This window comes from Cyprinodon variegatus, unplaced genomic scaffold (genome assembly GCF_000732505.1).
Source record: "Cyprinodon variegatus isolate N-32 unplaced genomic scaffold, C_variegatus-1.0 Scaffold905, whole genome shotgun sequence".
NCBI lineage: Eukaryota > Metazoa > Chordata > Actinopteri > Cyprinodontiformes > Cyprinodontidae > Cyprinodon > Cyprinodon variegatus.
The window spans coordinates 105,444-117,414 of NW_015151358.1; the positions used below are offsets into that span (position 1 = coordinate 105,444).

The following is an 11,971-nucleotide window of genomic DNA, read 5'->3' on the forward strand; positions in this document are numbered from 1 at the left end:
TTTGTAGGAATGTACAACACCCTGAAATGTATACAGAGTAATTATTTGCAGTGACTACAATGGGCTTTATGCACAGCTCCACTACTTCCTGAATTTAAGGCAGCTCCTTTGTTTCCTGTCTTTCATTACTGGACGAACTGATTAATCCAGGTGTGTCTGGCCAGTTACTTAGGTCATACACACTTGGATTAATCAGTGCATCCAATCATGAAAGACAGGAAACAAAGGAGCCTCCTGAAGTTCAGGAAGTGGTGGAGTTGTGCATAGAGCCTATTGTCACTGAACTGCTAGACAGCAGCAGCCACACTGACTCGATCGATGACGACTTCAAAGAGACGGAGCCGGGCATGTTGGATCCCGTATTCGCCCAACTGTTTAATTCGGACACCGAAGAAGAAGAATTCCAGGGATTCGTGGATGAGGAATAACTTAGTAAAGTGAGCTTTACATGTTTATTTTGTGTGTTGTGTAATATTAACGTTTGAGCAACGTTGAGTTATTGATATATTGTTATCGCTTTGCACCATTTCGAGTGTTACTATATTGTGATTATTATTATTATTATTATTATTGAATTGAGGAAAAGTTCCCCCCGACTATGTGGGGGTGTATTAACATTGCACTACATGTTATACCTTAAACTATGCTGGTTTGTAATCTATTAATAAAGTTGAACTGACCTATCTGACTGTTTTGTTGACATTCCCTTTAGCGCAGCTCCATCTAATTGATGCATAAAGTAACCCCCAGCCTGTACTGTAGCGTCTATTGTATGCGCCTTATAATGCAGCGTGCCTTATATATGGACAAAGTTTTAAAATAGGTCATTCATTGAAGGTGTGCCTTATAGTGCAGAAAATACGGTAATTCCTAACTCCTGTGGTGTTGGTAAATAACCTGTATTTTAGGGGAATCCCATAAAGATCTTAAAATAAAACCTGGACAAGCACCAAATGTATAAAAGGAAAAACTCTCCTGTCACAGGCAACAAAACTTTATATTAATGATAGAAAATCCCCCGAAAAAACATATTAAAGCTAAAAAAAAAAAAAAGTGTCCTCATGAGGGTTAGTGCCCAATAGGAGGCTTGATTAGTAAAACTGCTTTTCTTATGATAAAAACTTCACATACGAAGGTCGACAATAAGAACATACTCTGTATACTGGGCCAAAGTAAACCCTTAACAGCCATGGTTCTTCTTAAATCTGTGACATATCAGAAATTGACTTAATCTCTATCCAGCATCAGAGTTGATTTATTGGTAAGGAGTTCGTTATGTCAGTCTTCCTTATGACTGTGCTGAAAGCCTTAAAGCCTCCTTACAAAAAATAAAAACTGAAAAGAAAACCAATGCTGTTGAGTCTAACAATAAAAATGAGGTTCCAGGTCAAACAAATACCTTAGAAATGCCGTTTGACGGAGAGTCTATAGAGACGGCAAATGAATTCTGCTCCTTACCACGAGTGGTTGCTGAGACAACAAGGGCCCCAGAGCCAGTGGTGGGGCCCAACATATCAGAATATGGAGGACACCCAAGGGAAAAGCCGGTCCAGAGAGCGGGGTACTCTCACGGACAGTGGAGACATTTTCCCACAATCAAACACAAACAGAGCAGCTCAGAGCAATGAAAAGGGGAAAGGAGATGGAGGGAGGGAGGTTAGGTGGAAGATCTGATAGTTACGAGAGCACATCTGAAAGAATGCAAGATTACATCGCGTTTTGAAAGATCAGAATATACTAAAGGATGGACACAACATTTTTCCCAGCATGTTTAACCTGTAAGTCACCTTAAGTTTTAGAAGCCCTGAGGGCTCCATAGGCCTCCACTAGATTATTTTGCCAAATCCACAGAGTTCACTGGTAAATGGCCTCAATTAAGGTAATCTGTGTTGTGAAAAGTCCTATGAAACAAGTACCATCTGTTGAAAATTAAACAGGGTGTCAGATCACAGACGACATCTGGACAATTAACGTGGAAGAGTTAGAGCCAATAGAGAGGGGAAAACTAAGCAAAAAAACAAACAACCAAAAAAATAATAATCCAGCCTCTCAACGACAGTTGGATGAAAGAAAAAAAAAAAAAAAAACTGACAAGCTCAACTATTGCTCACTTAATAAAAGATTTGAAGGCTCATGTTAGAGATATTTTTTTTGTCTTTTGAGATTAAGACATTAAAAAATCCAGTGCATGCTGTCATTTTGCCACTTCAAAATCATGTTAGTCATTTCACACTGGTCATGTGAAGTGGAAGATATTTCATGGAAACTTCAGTTTCTACCTGCCAGACAGATAGTCAAAATTCTGGTTAACATCCATTAGCTTAAAACTGTCTGATTCTGTTAGTTCAATCTCTAACGTTCTGCTCTCTCTGCTTTTTCTTATAGTAGCTTCATCTGGTCTGTTCCTGTTTGGCTGTGGCTCCATCCTGGAGAGAAATATCAGCTGTGCTGCTGCCATCAACACCTTTGTTTATAGATGTTGGAGATCAGCCTGTTTTTCAGTGTAGTCCTGTTTCTCTGACAATGACTAACTGGATATGCTCTCTTCATCCTCTGACATGGGAGCTGGCTCAGAGATCATCTGCCTGGCTGGGTGTTTCCTGGACGGGGCCGCCTTTTATAGCAGCTTTTTCTATCTCTGCTTCTGTCTCCTTAAACCCCAGACGGCTTCGGCAGATGGCCGCTCACACTGAGCCTGGTTCTGCTGGAGGTTTCTTCCTGTTAAAAGGGAGTTTTACCTCTCCACTGTCGCTACATTATGCTTAGTGTGAGGGATTGCCTTCAAGTCAATGAGTCGATGCAATCAACTGGTTTACCTTAGATAGAAAACGCTGAATCAATTTGATTGTATGATCTGGTTGAACTGTAAAGTGCCTTGAGATTACATGTGTTGTGAATTGGCGCAATATAAATAAACTGCATTGAAATTGAATTGAAAACTAGTCTCTGTACTTTACTTATAGTTTACAGTAAGGATATGTACTTTTTGGAGTCCCATACCAAATACCAACAAGCAGGAGGTCATGTAGAATAACTCAGGTTTCATCAGGGGTCCTAAGCTGTCATATTTCAGTCAACTAGAAAACTGGAATTCAAACTAAATAAAATAAATGGTCTTAAAGTGGAATACAGTGTTTTAAAAAATATATTTATCATTCAAAGTTGCAGATTTAAGCATAACTAATAGAGTGCATTCGTACATACAGGGACAAATTGAAGAGGGGCTGAATTGAGATATTGAATGGACTTCTGCAACCCTGATATACTTCAGAAGAAGTTTTTTGCTTCAGCAACTGGTAAACAACGACTTTCAACTACAGATCTAAAGACTACATCTTCGAGAAAAATGAAGCAGGCAAGCCTCTGTTTGGAGAGGGTCTGCAAAAGTTTTCAAACTTCCTTTTATAGAAGCAGCCCCCAGTGCTAGAGATCATGGCCATTATAAATAAGAAGCTGGAATGCAGAGGAGGAGGGGAGGGGGCGGTGGAAAATAAACATCCATGCTGCTCCGTTATCTGCACCCAGCTGAGCAGCTTAGAGGCCAGTCCCCACAGATGATGTCACACTGGCGCGGTCTCACTGTGCGAGCGGGGGATCTTATGAGGCTACAGTTAACTTGTTCATTCATGAATGCCTTGATTTATTAAACTGCAATAAATGACCTTAAATAAATACAACTTTACAGGAATACCTTCACAAAGGCAAGTAGTGTTTTCCAAATAAAATCATACCAGAAATATATCTGCAGCATTTTTGCATCGAGTAATATCAGGAGAAGCATTGGTGTAGTATATCCAGGCGCCACTTTTCACAATAAATTTAGCAGCAAAGTAAATTTAAGATGTAAAGGTGAGTGGAAACCTGCAGTCAAGAGAATGAGGTTGGGGTTGACGCATTGGAGGTTTTATAAATGATCCCATATGTGCTCCAGATCCCAAGTGAAAGAGCTGCTTTGTGTTCGGTGACGTAGCACGCGGCCGGGTCCCTCGTGGACTCCCCTTCCACTTCCCTCCTCTAACAAAACCCTTTCTCGGTAGCTCAGGGTAACACTAGACATGGGGCAGAAACATGGCGTTTGGGTGCCCGAATCTCAGCCCGCCTTCCTGCTGCCTGTTTTGATGGGAGCTAATTACCTGTGACTACTTGGAGCCCGAAACAACCGGCACATTGATGTTTGATGGGAGAAGAGGGACAGAGGGTTAAGACGACTGACCAAAGAGGGGGAGATGGCTGTCACAGCGCAAAGAAATATTAGGACGTTCTCAACCTCTATTACCCTCTGAGCTAAATAGCTTCCATTCATGGAGAAGTAATTGTCAGAGCCAATCTAACTTGCCCACCTGGTCCCAAGACTCTGCTGTGATTCACAGACTAATCATCCAACAATCACAGCAACCTCAAAGTACCTTCATTTTATATGGGAGGTATTTATAGCAGGGGTGGAAATATGCACATTCAATTGAGTAGTCAGGGCAGCAAACTAATGTTTCCAAAAACACCACAGCGGCTCAGAAAAGCCTAACAGGGGTTTTCTTTCATATTCAAGAAAAAAAAAAAACTTATCATAATTCACATAAACAATTTCTGCTTCTCATTTTTACATCAGCAGCTTATTTGGTACAGTAGAAATTAAATCGAAGCTAATTATACACTGAAATAGGCGACAACGCAGAAGTTGTGTCCTTTCCTTCAGTTTCCCTTGAGACAATATGATTTTATAAATAGAAGAAAAAGACCAGATCCAAGTTTCCTTTCTCAATCCATCTGAAATCAAATTATATATATATTTTTTTTTTAGATATTAGCTGTTTATGTCTTCAGAGACAAGAGATTTTCAAGGAACCAAGACGTTTTTATAGCAATTAATGAAAAGTTCTCCATTCTTAAAGGTCCTTCCTTTAGAAACATGATTTTATGACCATTTAATCTACTGGATCAAAACAGTGCATGTATTGTGCAACTTTTCCATTATAATAGGGAGGAAATAAAAGAATAAACATGGTCAAGACTTTCGGATAGTATGGAAAAGTACTGATGTAAGAACATCTGTCCGCTCAGAGAACCAATTCTTAGAAGAGAAAAGATACTGAAGTATTGTACTCTACATTATCCTTTGGGAACAATTGGCCCATTCTTATTGTGAAGATGTTTACAAGTGAATGAGAAAATAATCTGTACATGATCAGCTTAAACTCCTACATTTGCTGACAATCCTATTATGACTATTTATCATAATTATCCCGAAAATGTTCCTGCTGCAGGTCATTTAACCACATAACTGCTTGTGGGCGTCTTGGTGAGATGGTTTAGATTTTGTAAAGTAATGTCTTCTAAAGGTATTATAAGTAAAAGATCACTTTCTTATAGTAGACTGAAGACAGTAATAAACCGAAGTCGAAGAAAGACGGAATGCTAACAGCTTAGGTCAAAGAGAAAGGCTAATTTTAAATGTTTAAATGAGACGAAGCTGAAAATAGTGTGGATGTTAAAACACATCATTGAAGTCAAAGATTTTCCAAGCTGTATCAATTAGTCCAAGGAAATGCAAGTTTAGCAGAGAAACTAACAATGTACCAAACTGCTCTTTACCATTAGTATGACAGTATAGCCCATGTGTACAAACTGTTATAGTTTGATTATATTCTAACACCTTTAAGGATTCCTTCATCATATGAAACTCACTCTGATATGACATCTTTCTACTGCAGATAAAGGAATCATTAGTGATCAAAAATTCACAGAACATTAATAAAGACCTCTTTTATATGCCTTGTTGCTAACGATAAATTCTTCTTGTAATTTTTAGTATCAATATTTATGATCATTCTGTAAGTTTCAAATGCCAAATTAAAGTATGCACAAAGTATAAGTATACAGTATAATTAAAGTATACCACTCAATTCATTCATTATGCAAAGCAGAGTCCTGGCTTCGATTTAAGATCTACAGAACAAAAAGATGAGAGACAGGTAGGATTAAGATTGTATCGCAGAACTTCACACTCGAGTGAACGTAATGTTGTTCTGATGCCAAGGGTCTCTGGCACACCAGGAGCATTCCTGTTATGCTCCATTGGATGTTCTGTACAGTGGAAGAACAGCCAAACTACTGTATGGAAGAAACGGACCAGATCCTGCAGCAGCCACCCTCCATTAAACTGCTGATTGTCCCATTATGCTCTCAATTATTCTCAAATTTTAATCTGCCAAAAGAAAACATGGGGCTATAAAGGTAAATTAAACCTCTGTAAAACTTTGAAAATCATTTTAAATGTAACTTTTTCCTTTTAGATTTCAGATTAAAACTTTTATAGTCCTTAAACAGCCAATTAAAAACAAGTTAATCTCAGCTTTTATACAATCGACACACTTTCCTGGACGGGCCGCCTTTTACAGCAGCTTTTTGTATCTCTGCTTCTGTCTCCTTGAACCCCAGTCGGCTTTGAAAGATGGCCGCTCACACTGAGCCTGGTTCTGCTGGAGGTTTCTTCCTGTTCAAAGGGAGTTTTTCCTCTCCACTGTCACTACATTCATGCTTAGTGTGAGGGATTGCCTTTGAGTCAATGAGTCGATGCAATCAACTGATTTTCCTTCGATAGAAAACTTTGAATCAATCTGACTGGATGAACCGGCTGAACTGAAATGTGCTTTGAGATGATGTGTTGTGAATTGGCACTATAGAAATAAACTGAATTGAAGGTAGGAATATTTGAATGATTATTATAATGGTATTTTCAACATATTTTAAATGCTTATTAGTTTGATGTTAATGGAACATTCCAGCACAGATAAACAGCTAAAAACATAATATTGCTCTTAATTTAGCAACCATTACAGTTAAGAAAACCAATTAAGGAATAGAGACAATTATAATTCTGTGACTTATTACAATCCAAGTCTGAATTCAGTTTTTGTCCCTTACAATGTTAGCCTGGGTGCCATTCCGAACTTAGACCAGCCCACAAAGTTTGAGGTCGGGGAAGTTCGGTCTGGCTCTGCTCCATAGTAGCGCGAGTATTAAAGCCCACTGTCAGGCGATCCAATCAAATTGTCAGGGCGGGCTTTATACGATGATGGACAGATGACNTCTTATTGGTTGTAGGTCTATCCAATTGAGTGCAGAGGCATTTTTTTTCCTGGTTCGTTCGAAACACACCCCATAATCACAGCTCTATGGAGCAGTATCAGACTCATATTCTGACTAGAATTGAGTCGGACTACGTCAGGCTATTACAATGTCTCCTTAAGGGGAATTATAAAAAGGTGTTAACATTTTATTATTGACACTTAACTTTAAAGCACTGCAATGAAACTGAAAAATGCTATTTTCATATTATCTTAGTAACTCTATCCACAAAAACAAGTGTTAAAACCTCAACTTGATAGTGTTTCTATGTGCTGCAATTTCTGAGAAAATATAATGCCCACCAATCATGGTAACCAGATTCTATCTACATTTTTAATCATAAAAAAGTAGTAAGATTTTAAGAGCTGATACTTTCTTAACTTTTTATTCAAAATAACTTATTTAACATGCAAGTACAACCACAAGGGGAGGAGGTGGGACAGGGTCAACCCTTTGTCTGGTTTTGTCTTAAACCATCACAGCTAATTACTCCCAGACGACTTTTTGTGCTCAGGATCTCTGCAAAGATGCAGCGATCCAGCATGCCACCACAGAAAGAGACGCAGAGACTAACTCAAAGCCTGATATAACTGCTGTGGTCACTCACTGTGGGTTTGACGATGTTTGCTACATGCATTATAGGGTCGTAGTAAGTCCAAACAAGAATAGGTTTACTTTAGGCACGGAAGAAGTACCGTAGATCACCTAAAAGTGATACATTTAAACTGGTGCTTTAACCAGCAGGTGATAGTTGGTCATTTTGATTTTTGTGTTGCATTATTGATTTTGATGCACAGGCAGTAGGACCTGGTTATACCGAAGGTTTATCTCATTGACCACTTAATACCTACAAAGGATTATTAATACAGTAAACTTCAGTCGATGTTATAGGGAGACATTTCTGTCTCTAAGCTGAATTTTATCCTCTTCCTTTATAAGAAAAACACATTTCTAGAGCTTGCCATCATTTTTAGACAAGTTTTGTATTGACTGCACGGATAAGTCAGTCTTTTACTTCAGATGCCGCTTTGACCTATACATCGGAAATACATTTAGACAATGTTTACAAATGACGTTATATTTTACATACCAGATGTACCTTCAGAAGAAATACTGGTCCACAAAGACCCAGAAAAGTTGAGTGATATGGCCTCTGTTCTGGAAAAATAGCACATGACTTTTACCTTTGTTACTCAAAGTTCAGAATAACCTGTCAATCCGAACCTCAGGCACTCTAAGACCCGACTAAAGCTCCGCTCTTCGCTCCTGGTAACAAAGCCCTCCCTCCTCTTTATGGCATGTTGGTTTGGGCTTTGTAAACATCAGAACTCTTGTGTGGTACCTCCCAGCCACACCGTGCTGATCAAGGCTCCCACTCATCCTTCCTCCAACAGAAACACACTCACACACATAAGCAGAAGCATTCACCCTCTGCTCAGTCAGCAAGGCTGCAGCCAAAAGCAGAACACCTCAGTGCAGTGGCTCTGTTACTCTTGGATGTCAGACATATTTTCTTTCCCCAAGCCACCCCCCACTCTGAAAACACACAGGTAGCTGGTTAAAGATTCAGCTCTTTAGTCAAAACACTGGACCTAAAAATACTCTGCAGGATCACACTTTTCCAGCCAGACTGGGGAACAATCAGATATATTCCTGTTCTGTATGTGAAATCTAACATGCAGCTGAAACTGTAAAAAGCTTAAAGCGCATTAAAAGATCAGCCCTCTGCTCGGAGGGCTGCTGCCCGCTAAAGACCAGGGCTTTCAATAAATCCATCCATTGCTGATAGCCATTAGCACAGCCAAGTGGGGTTGAAGTAAGCAGCCTGTTGATGTCTGTTCTATGAGTTTCAAAAAATTGTGAAAAAAGAACTTGAGCCTTGCATGGACAAATCCTGCAATCGCTCCCTATCGCTATAGGTCAGCATGATTAAAATGTCATAATCCATTTCAATCCTTAAACCTATAATGCTCTTTTATAAATGTTTTTTCTTTTCTTATTGCTGGGCACAATTTTAAAACAGTTGAGGCTTAGATAGATAAATATTTGGTTCACCATTTGCTTCAACTAAGTACTGCAGAACGTTTACAGGATGCATGAGTTGCTTTTCTTCTTTTACATAAAATTTTAAATGTTTTCCATATATTTGTATTGGACCCCTAAACCATGTAGTCACTGATATATTTATCCAATTCATCTTTGCTAACTTTTTCAGGGTCATTCAGTTGGATGGAGAGCATCAGGTTTCCTTTTGCTATCAAATGGATTTAGGTCTGCACTTTGACAGGGCCATTCTAACCCATGAATAGGGCGCAATTGTAAGGTTATCATGCCGGAAGGCCAAACATCCACCCCAATCATAACTTTTTGCAGGAACTAGAAGTTTTCTTCCAGAATTTCTATATTTAGCTTCATCCATCTTCACATTAATTCCCATCTGTTTTCCTGTCCCTGTTAAAGAATAGTGTCCCCACAGCATGATGAGGGTGCTGTTGTTTGTCACCATACAGATGGCTGTGCACAACCATAGAGCTGATTGGAGCACTTTGTTTTTTTCTTTGGTTTAAAGATTTTCTAACAAAACTTTATGTGTCTTTAAATAAAAAAAAAAGCTTTTTTGTTGTCTGTCTACCATATGGGGTCATATTTATGAACCGTAAAACTAATTATTATTGGGTCAACAAAGCCTTCCTCATGTTATATGGATGTCTGCAGCTCCTGTACAGTTACTCTGTGATAAAAGGCAGCTTTTTCATTAAAATTCACAATTATACTTTACTTTGTCTGGGTCTGTTCCATAATGTTACATATAAAGTCTAAAGTCTGTAGTTGCAATTTGGAAAAAGGTGAACACATATAGTTGTGCAAGGAATTGTGTTCCCAATTCATTGAAGAAGAATGTAATATATGCATGTTATATATATGCATATATGTTATATATGCTCAGTGATAGCTGCATGAGTGATCATTTTGTGCTTAGAATGGTGCTATACTTATAAAGCGTCCGCAACCAGCCAAGAAGATCCATCGCTGCATTAGGACCAGATGTTCAGCCAGATTAACCAGCTCTCAGTGTCTCCCCAATCCTATAAACCAACAAGCTGCATGGGCCATAAAAGAGGAAGATGCCCTCGAGACTCGAGGCATTTGGTTCAGCTCGTATTCTCTTTTTCATATTTAAATAGCACTTAGTTTCAAGACAAGTATAACTAACAGGATTAGTAGTTGTTCTTTTTTTAAACATGTTATATTTAGACACTCAAACTCTTCTTTTATGTTAGAGTAGGTGATATCTGATGCACCAATGTTTGGATGGGAAACAGTGAACTCTAATCCAGGAGAAAGGCAGAATGCTGGCAACAATAAGCAAAGTGATTTGTCACATCTACTATACCACTGGGATAATCTTGCAAACACATATAAAAATAAGCCTCAAAAAGTACAATTACATTTAATTATTCCACTTTTCAAGTGAAATAAAATAATTTTCTTTATATGTGAAAACATTCACTGTCACAAAAGACTAATATCAGTAAAACATAGATTTAAAGAATAGAATATCTCTTCTAACTAATGTGAAAAGGACGTGGAGATCAGACCCATCACTGCATCTCATTTCTTAGTAGGAAAAAAGTGTCTGTGTGAAGCAGAAATAGGATGACACAGCAGCTGATGGGAAACAGCGCCCTCTATTGACACCCGCTGGTACTAACGTGTGTCCGATTAGCCTAGTGAACGCACGACACCGGTATAAAATCGAGGTCAAATGCGTGAATTCAAGCGTTTTTTATCAAATCTGCACATTAATAGGTCAAATATTTGAAAAAATACTTGAAGAAAATCCAAGAGGACGTAAAACTGTCATGCGCAGAATTGCATATAAATTAACCAATAAGACTGTAGCGGCCTATAAGGTATTATTTCATAACTGATAGACATGGGAGGATTATTGTAGTTATTCAATACCAGTCTCTAAAATTATTGCATGAAACGTAAGGCTATATAAAGCTGGAAATCCAGTAGATTGTATTTAATATTTAATATGCGCCTCAGCCGGGAAGCAAAGATCCATCATATCTAATGTTAATAGAAACATTTGAAAAATGATCCAAACACATCAAACAGTTTCAGATCCTAAAGGTTCTTCAGATATCAGCAGCGTCAGACCTGCGGCGCACCGCGCACCGCCGCTGCTTCACAGATCAGCGACTCACCTGCGAGGCTCTGCGCGAGGAAGCTGTCACCGCTCGGTAATAATAATCCTGGGGGGGGAGGATGTTAGAGAGCAGGCAGGGGATGAGAACTGGGAGCGGAGAGCAGATCCCCCTGGTCTGATCGGAGGAGGCTGGTCATTCAGCTGAGGGTGTAGAGAGGAGAGACGGATCTGACAAGTCGGTGGAAACGGCAGCACCACGCCTCCCTCCTTAAAGCCACCGCGCTCCGGATGGCTGTCAGCATGTCGCGATGCCAGATCACCGGCCACCAGAGGCGGAGCCAGAACATTTTTATAAAGGTGGCCAGGCAGTAACCAATATAGGCTACACTGACGGGGGGCCGAAAGTCGATAGGTGCCAGAACCTCAGGGTCAATCTACACTGTTCCAATAGGAAAATTAATGAGCACAACATCTTTATTTTACAGAAGAGGATTAGGGCCACTGAAAAAATGTAACTGACTTACATTTTATTTCAGTTTAGTATGGGGAAAAAGTCAGAATTCTGACTTTTTTTTCTCAGAATTCTGACTTTAATCTCAGAAATCTGACTTTTTTCTCAGAATTCTGACTTTAATCTCGGAATTCTGACTTTAATCTCAGAAATCTGACTTTTTTCTCAGAATTCTGACT

General features: G+C 39.1%; 1 protein-coding gene across 1 annotated transcript in view; it reads right to left on the reverse strand.

Annotated features, from left to right (window-relative positions):
* The window catches only part of LOC107099767 (disheveled-associated activator of morphogenesis 2-like), a 115,479-nt gene extending 103,946 nt beyond the window's left edge, over positions 1-11,533 (reverse strand). Inside the window, exon 1 of the mRNA XM_015398028.1 lies at positions 11,340-11,533. The gene's annotated coding sequence lies outside the window, so the exon portion shown is untranslated. The remainder of the gene's footprint in view (positions 1-11,339) is intronic.
* Positions 11,534-11,971: the final 438 nt, after the last annotated feature.